Source organism: Cuculus canorus, chromosome 18 (assembly GCF_017976375.1).
Source record: "Cuculus canorus isolate bCucCan1 chromosome 18, bCucCan1.pri, whole genome shotgun sequence".
Lineage (NCBI taxonomy): Eukaryota > Metazoa > Chordata > Aves > Cuculiformes > Cuculidae > Cuculus > Cuculus canorus.
Window position 1 is genome coordinate 9,842,649 of NC_071418.1, and position 8,092 is coordinate 9,850,740.

Below are 8,092 nucleotides of genomic sequence, written 5' to 3' on the forward strand. Positions count from 1 at the left end.
AGAGAAAAACCTGCGTATTGCGCAGGACCGAAGCATGGAAAGCTGTTCCCCCCGCCACGCTCTTCCTCGCCCCTCTCCCTCATCCCACCACCAGTTACCGCCCCGATCCCAACATTTCCCATTCCTGAAGTGGACACATAAGTGCAAGGAAGGATTGGACAAATACCATCGGCAGCGGCAAGCAAGCTGTTCCGTGCCAGAGCGTCCTGAAGGGAGACACGGTGAGTGCTGAGCCATAGGAGAGACACATGAGCACATGTCCCCTCAGCGTTTCGTCACAAGCTGACAGATGTCCTGTGGAGCAGATCAGAATTCACCACCCCTTCATACTGCCCTCCCCCTTCTCCCTACAGTTGCCTTTGAGAGAGATCAGTTATGAAAGCAGCACATCAGAGGCTTTGTCTAACATCACAAAGCTCTGGGGTGGTTACACAGCCCGTATTTCCTCTCAGCTCTGGTGAGAGAGTCTGGGGTGCAAGTATCTGGGGAGACCTTAGAGCAGCTTCCAGTACTGAAAGGGGCTCCAGGAAAGCTGGGGAGGGGCTCTCCATCAGGGAGTGCAGGGAGAGGATGAAAGGCAATAGTTTTCAGCTGAAAGAGGGGAGAGATTGAGATGAGATCTCAGAAAGAAATGTTTTGCTGAGGGTGGGGAGGCCCTGAAACAGTTTGTCCAGAGCAGTGGTGGCTGCCCCATCCCTGGAGGGGTTCCAGGCCAGGTTGGATGGGGCTTGGAGCAACCTGATCCAGTGGGAGGTGTCCCTGCCCATGGCAGAGGGTTGGAACTGGACAGGCATTGACATCTCTTCCAACCCAAACCATTCCTTGAGTCTATCAGATGTGAGCCAAAGGGTGAGTTCTTCACTGGAGGAGCTGAAGGGCTGTTTTCCCCAAGCCAGCCTGAGAAGCTGACATTGTGTCCTCTAGGCTGCTCCAAACTGCAGCTGACAGCTCCCAAAATGCTGTGCAATTGCTCTTCTGGACCCAATGTCATTGCTCACTCCAGAACAAACTGATGCTGCAGCAAAATCATCCAGGGGAGTCCATCAGAGGCAGGTCTGACATCCTGTTTTCCCCATCCTTGTAACCGTGTCCATCTGCCAGTGGAGCAGTCACTATTTTTGGCCCTGATCCAGCCCCAGTTGCACAGCTCTGGTACGAAAGCAGGACAAATGCAGCTTTCCGGCCTCCAGCCTTCCTTGCTGTCCAGGCAACAACAGCTCCAGGCTCCCCTGAGGACCTGAATGGTGGCCAAGGATAAACACGGTGAGCAGAGCCTGGCTCCATCTCACCTTACATCAGTCGCCCCAGAGCGAGGTGCCACAGTTAAAATGAAAACTAAGCAAGACTTTGATTCTGAAACTCAAACACCACATAAAGGACACCTGCCTCATTTCTGATCACGTTCGGACAGGTTGCTGGAGCGGACAAGACCTGCAGTGGAGGCAGGAGGACCACGCATGCTGTGTGGAGCCCCCCTTCTAGACTGATTTTCTGTTTCAGCTCAAAACCTGGCAAGGCTTGTGGTTTCAGACAGCTCTGATATGAAACCAGATGCTCTCCCTCAGGCTCTCACTGCCAAGGAAACGCATTGCAAGCTCAGGCTCTGCTTTGCTGTGCCGCTCGCCTGCTCTGGCAAAGCACGTCCCTTCCAGAAGTCTCAAGTTTATGGAGGGAGATGGTGAGAACGGCTCTTCCAGCCATTTCACTAATGAAACACCTTCACAGCTTGCACTGCAGCAGGCGTTTACCTGCCCAAGAGGACTGAATAAGCCCCAAAGCCCTTTGCTAAAGCTCGTATGGAAGTTGAGCAGCTTCCTGGATGCTAATGACTCTTCGGAGACTTCCTCACCAGTGTTACATTTAATTCTTTCTAAGGAAAGAAACACATTTTCCGGAAGCATCAGCTTTTTAGATTTAGCATCTCTTTCCATTCCCAGGGTCAGCTTGGGGAAAAACAACCAGAGGGAAAAAATAAGTACGTTTGGAAAACTGCTGCCAGGTTTGCTTGCACAAACAGCCCAGACAAGTGCTGTGCACCTGAGGGGGAAATGAAAGCAGAGCTCAGGCTTCCAAATGTCATCACCCTGAGAGAGGCCAGGCAGGGAGATAGCTGCGTTCATAGAATCACCAGGTTGGAAAGGACCTACTGGATCATGGAGTCCAACCATTCCTAACAATCCCTAAACCATGCCCCTCAGCACCTCATCCCTTAAACACCTCCAGGGAAGGTGACTGAACCATGTTCGTGAGGTGGAAGGGTCTGTGGGACGGCAGAGCTGCTCCCTGCCTCCATAGAGCCCCATTCCCAGAGCAATACCTCCTTTGGACAGAACCTTCACCAGCACAGCCGCTGCTGGTACAACCCCTTCACTTCGCAGATGTGCTCCGTGGCACCAGCTGGGAGAAAGCAGTTTTGTGCTGACAGCAAATCTTTACCTCTGAAAAAGAAATCTGGGCTTTAAACAGCTGTTTCAGGGAGTGTTCAGCATCTCATGCCGTGGAGCAAGCAGCTCCCACCAGGCTGCATCGAGATGTGCTCAGGCAGGAGCTGGTGAACATGGTTGAGCTGGTGCCGTGACATCGTGTTGCTGCTCCTTGCAGCGCTGTGGCAGAGCACCAGTACCGGCCTGTCTCGCCTGACCACGGGCACAATTTGCAGCTGAGAGCAGAAGAACCTGTATCCAGAACCCCTGGTGGTGAATCCAGCACTTTATATAACTTAGGTCTTTCCTCCCCAGGTGATGCGATGGTGTCTCAGTGCACAGCTCTGCTCAGGGACACAGTGCTGTGCCCTTCAACAGTGGTGGAGCTTTCACGCAGCCTTTGCTGGAAGCTGCTCGCAGGTGGCCACAACTGCCCAACAGTGGTGGGGGGTTGTCACTGGGGTTCAGGGAGGGCAGAGGGCAATTGCCCGTGGGCTTGGGGGGGCACTGGTGAGACCACACCTCGAATACTGTGTTCAGTTCTGGACCCCTCACCACAAGAAGGATGTTGAGGCTCTGGAGTGTGTCCAGAGAAGAGCAACGAAGCTGGTGAGGGGCTGGAGAACGTCTGACGAGGAGCGGCTGAGAGAGCTGGGGTTGTTTCCCTGGAGAAGAGGAGGCTGAGGGGAGACCTTATTGCTCTCTACAACTACCTGAAAGGAGGTTGTGGAGAGGAGGGAGCTGGGCTCTTCTCCCAAGTGACAGGGACAGGACAAGGGGGAATGGCCTCAAGCTCTGCCAGGGGAGGTTCAGGTTGGATATCAGAAAAAAATTCTTCACAGAAAGAGTCATTGGGCACTGGAACAGCTGCCCAGGGAGGGGGTGGAGTCACCTTCCCTGGAGGTGTTTAAGGAACGGGTGGATGAAGTGCTGAGGGGCATGGTTTAGGGAGCGTTAGGAATGGTTGGACTCGATGATCCAGTGGGTCCTTTCCAACCTGGTGATTCTGTGATTCTGTGATTCTGTGGTGTGGGTGGTGTGCTTTTGGCATTGCTCTGGTAGTGGGGAATGAAGATGGAGCACAAAAAGAAGGAGATTAGCAACAAAGGGGTGAAGACATAGTGTTGCACCAGGAGGGCCACATCCATGACAAGGATTAATTACATGGTATGGGTAACAGCAGAAATGATCGCTTACTGTATGAGCATGGACACCCCCAGTAACACCACTCTGGATTGAAGAATCACACTAGAGTCTCACAAGCAAAATCCATCCCAGCACAGATCACTCATAACAGCAGCTCCTTCAGAGAGATCCTGCCCAAACTGCGTTTGGACGGTGTGGTATTTGAGGCATGTCACACCTCAAAATAGAAAGACGTGACTCAACCAACGCGACATCTGCCTTCAGAAGAGCCATTAACATCAGCAAAGCTCATGAAAGCAAGAAAGCAACTCCTGAGGAACGCCTCCCTCTGACTAGAAGGTGTGGTCAGCTTTAGGAAGGCTGTACACAACCGAAACAACAGTCATAGAATCATAGAATCATAGAACCATAGAAAGTTTTGAGCTGGAAGTGACCTCAAAGTCCATGCAGTTCCACCCCTCTGCCATGGGCAAGGAAACTCTCCCACAGGATCAGGGGCTCCAAGCCCCATCCAACCTGGCCTTGAACACCTCCAGGGATGGGGCAGCCACCACTGCTATGGGCAACCTGGGCCAGGGCCTCCCCACCCTCACACAAAACACTTCTTACGATCTCAGCTCTCTTGCAGCTGAAAACCATTCTCCTTGTTCTGTCCCCGCACTCCCTGATCCAGAGCCCCTCCCCAGCTTTCTCAGAGCCCCTTTCAGTACTGGAAGCCACTCTAAGGCCTCCCCTCGGCCTTTTACTCTCCAGACTGAAGAACCCCAACTCTCTCAGCCTGTCCTCATACAGGAGGTGCTCCAGCCCTTGGATCATCTCTGTGGCCTCCTCTGGACTCACTTCAACAGCTCCATGTCCTTCCCGTGCCAAGGACACCAGAACTGAACGTGTGGCTCCAGGTGAGTTCTCACCAGAGCAGAGTAGAGGGGTAGAATCACCAAGTCCTCTTGGGTCAGCTCTTTCCCAAACCCTTGGAACAGAAGAGCTTTCATTTCTTGTGAAAATCAGAGCTCCCCTCTGTCAGTCCTCCCCTGGGGATGCTGGGGAGGAGGATGCTGCCCACATCCCCGCAGCGGGCTGCACACCCATGCCAAGGTGACTGATAAAAGGTCATTATGGTCCTGCCACAACAGCAGCTGTGCCCACCCCATGTATCAGAGGGCTGTGGGGAGGTGGAAGTTCAGTTCACCCCAGGGAGGTGGTGCACAGGGTGACTCCTGCCAAAGGGGCCACAGGTGGGTATTACATCAAGGTTTCCATCTCCAGTGGAGTGTGACTATGCCCAACACAAGAAGGACTGCTCTGAGACAGCATTCATGGAACTCCCAGAGGAAAACTGAGCACTAAAGAGAAGATGAAAACTGCTCCTATGGGGATGAGCAAGTCAGTGCCTGGCAAGGAGGAACGGCAGCTACCACCTCCACAGCCCCACCACCAAGCAGAGATTTTCATAGCAAAAAAAGAAAGCAATGTGTCTGTGGCATAACAACCTGAACATGCTGTTCCATAAGGTCCAGGAAACTCCAGTAAACCCAGTGCTACCTGCCCTGTGTCATCTTCCCCAGTGCCAAGAAGTCTTCTCCTCTGTCTGATATGGGGCCAGCCAGGAATACGGGTTATCCCGAAATGATGGACAGGCAGCAGACAGTGGTCTCATAGCTCTTTCTCTTTAGAAAACAGGACTAGCAGAAAGAAAATATGTGGGAAGCTATTTTTGGGGTAGAAACACCACCACAGCTGGTCTTCATAGCAGCCCTCCAGTATCTGATGTCAGGACAGCCCTGTGCCAGCGCTGCAGCCCCAGCGTCTCACGGCGGTGAGGAGAGGCTGCAGGGCAGAGCCACAGGGAACAGCAAGCCCAGATCTTAACAGGACAGCTTGAGGGTTTGAGGGCTCAAGCTGTTTCCTCAGGTCAAATTAATATTTGAGAGAAAGCTGTGCGGTTTGAATAGATTCGCGTGACAGAGCAAGGCTGGCCGTGTGTTTCACCAGACTGACCCATTTTTTTCTTCCATTGCAGGTGTAGGATAAACCTTGAGACGTTCAGTGGCACCCTAAGCTGTAAAGGCTGAATTAATGTCTCATGGATTTGGACCACCCACAGAGGAACTTGGAAACAGGTTGAAAAAGCCTTGGCAGCCATGTACTCACTCCACGGCCAAAGTGCCAAACAAGTACACACCTAAAAGTTTGTGTCATACTCAGAGGTGATAAATCAGTCCTTGGAACTAAGAGGAATTTGTTTCTGTGCTCAGGCTTAGAGAGCTCTTAGAGAGCTCCCATGGGAGGCCAACAGCATCCCGTGGAGGTGAGTGATCACGGAGCGATGGCTCCGTGCCTCTGATGCTGCCATAGGACGCAGAAGAAAATACTCAGCGGGGCAAAGAGAGGAGGACAAATCGAACCTGCCTATTGCACAGAGTTGGCTCATCTATAGGTTTTTAAAACTTGGGCCTCAGGCACTCCCCTTTCTCTTTCCTCTCTGGATGGGGCTGCTGTGCTCTCCTCTTTATCACCACTCTCATTGCTTTTTATTGCCATGTTACCGCTCAGGGCCCCCAAGGGACAGATGAGGCCCCAGGACGAGCGGAGGGGAAGCCGGGCAGTGACACAACTGCACAGCCAGTGCCACAGCGTGCACCACCCCGGCCACCCCCAGGCTGCAGCAAAACCTGAGCACAACCGCCCTCCCTGGAACGCTCCCTGCCCTGTGGGGCGAGGAGCTGGGAGAGGGGAGCCCCGGCGGCGCCAGGGCCAGAGCGGGCGATGGCCAAGAGTGGCTCTGGGCAGGTGACTCTGTGCCTAACAATTGGGAGTTGTTCTACACGAAAAACCATGAGCTTGTGCTGAAACAGCCCCAAGCCAGTGATGTAATTCACTCGCCCCGTCAGGGCTGAGCAGCAAGCTGTGGGGCACGGAACGGGGCTGCGTGCATGGTCTTGAACAAACACCAGAGCAACACCACCACCCAAACTACCTGCGTCTTCTCCAGGGGCACTGGCAGGTAATTCCCCCCTGGAACAGGTTCCAGGGCAAACCCCGTGCTTCCCAACAGAATTGCTGGCAGGGTGCGGCAGGGGAAGCTTGCACAGATGTTCCCTTTCTGGGCAGAGAAGCAGCACGTTCATCTTCTCCAGCACCATTGCTGCCCCCTTCCCTAATTCACCCTGAGAAAGTAAATCAAACCGAACCCTGTTCAAGGGCTTTCCAGGATCTTTCGTTCACAGGAGGGCAGCACTTGCAGACACACTGCCAGATTCTAAGACATAAAGCACTAATAGTTTCCAGTGAAAATTCCACTAATGGAAGTGAAGGAGGCTCCGGTAGTTAAAGTATGGTAAGCACGCTCTGGTAAAAGCACAGCACCGAGGACCAGCGGTACAGAAGGTCTCCCTCAGGGGAGCAGACAGAAGACAACACAGAGGATGAACACTGCCTTTCCCCATGCACGGACCCAGGAGAAACGCGCCCTTCAGGACTCTACCTGCTTCTTCAGGACAGGCACCAAGGAGCCCAGCAAGTCACACGCACATCTGAGGTCCCGTCCAGTGTTGGTGAGCAAAGCGGGGTCCTGGAGGAGCCATCACAGGGTCGGTGATGCTAGAAGAGCACTGGGGCGGCTGCTGGGCTCTGCAGCACGCTTCAAAGTCTGCAAAGTGAAAAGGGAAGCGTCGGAGTTATTTCAAGACAGCTTCCTCTTTCATAGAGAGGTCCCTTAAGGAGAAACCTGTCCCGGCATGGCTTGTGCTCGTCTGGTGCTCTCTGGCCACGCAGGAGCAGTCAAGAGAGGGCTCAGCTGTGCCCTGCCTCTAATCCCAAAAACCAGCCACACAGGTCAGGCTGCTCTAGGACGAGCCTGTCTCGGGGCAGATGCAGCGAGTCCTGGCTCTGGCACAGCCTCCGCCGTGCCACCAACTACCCTGTGCCGGGGCAACTCCTCCAGTGCTGCTGTCTCCCTGCGGAGTCAGAGAGAGCGCCTGAGGCTGCACACCCAGCACCTCAAAATAAACAGTGTTGCTACGAGAGACAAGGAGGAGTCTGTCCAAGGACACACTTTTCCAGCTCCTGTTCCAAGCCCAGAGTTTCGTGCCTCCTGCCCAAAGCATCTTGTGCACATCTGCTTTTTCTCAACGCCAGCCCCTGCCTGCCTGCAGCCTGGGCAGGGAATGCCCGACCCCTTCTGGAATGCTCTCCCAGAGAAGTTTGACATTGCCTTGACAGAGGTGTTGGCTGCGTGTTGTTTGGAGCAGATCTGGGACGTTCTCACCAGGTGTGACTCAGTGTCGGGAGATGGGCTCCCAGGATGAGCTCAAACAGGGCCCCAGGTGAGGCTGCTTGGGCTGCTGAGATCTGCCAGTGCCCGGCCGCTCAGATAGGGCTGAGACCTGTTTGCACATTGGCATAAGCCCAGGCTGGCAGATGGAAAGGGTGCATGGATCGGGCAGACCCAGCCCAAATCAGGAGATAAATATTCATCGCTGTGGGATATGGGTGCAAGGCTGGGGTGAACCCACCAGCTCTGT

The 8,092-nt window shown here is 53.9% G+C and overlaps 1 protein-coding gene and 1 long non-coding RNA gene across 4 annotated transcripts in view; one reads left to right on the forward strand and one right to left on the reverse strand.

The window, feature by feature from the left end:
* Positions 1–7,164, reverse strand: part of PIK3R6 (phosphoinositide-3-kinase regulatory subunit 6) — a 38,119-nt gene extending 30,955 nt beyond the window's left edge. Inside the window, exon 1 of one of the 3 annotated variants that reach the window (XM_054083460.1) lies at positions 7,054–7,164. The gene's annotated coding sequence lies outside the window, so the exon portion shown is untranslated. Of the gene's footprint in view, positions 1–166; positions 305–7,053 lie in introns of those variants that run through there. The other 2 variants (XM_054083463.1, XM_054083461.1) reach the window with 2 other exon arrangements.
* Positions 37–7,033, forward strand: LOC128853995 (uncharacterized). The gene is made up of 3 exons (XR_008452866.1): positions 37–221; positions 4,323–4,468; positions 5,590–7,033. It is a non-coding gene; the product is annotated as an uncharacterized LOC128853995 (long non-coding RNA).
* Positions 7,165–8,092: the final 928 nt, after the last annotated feature.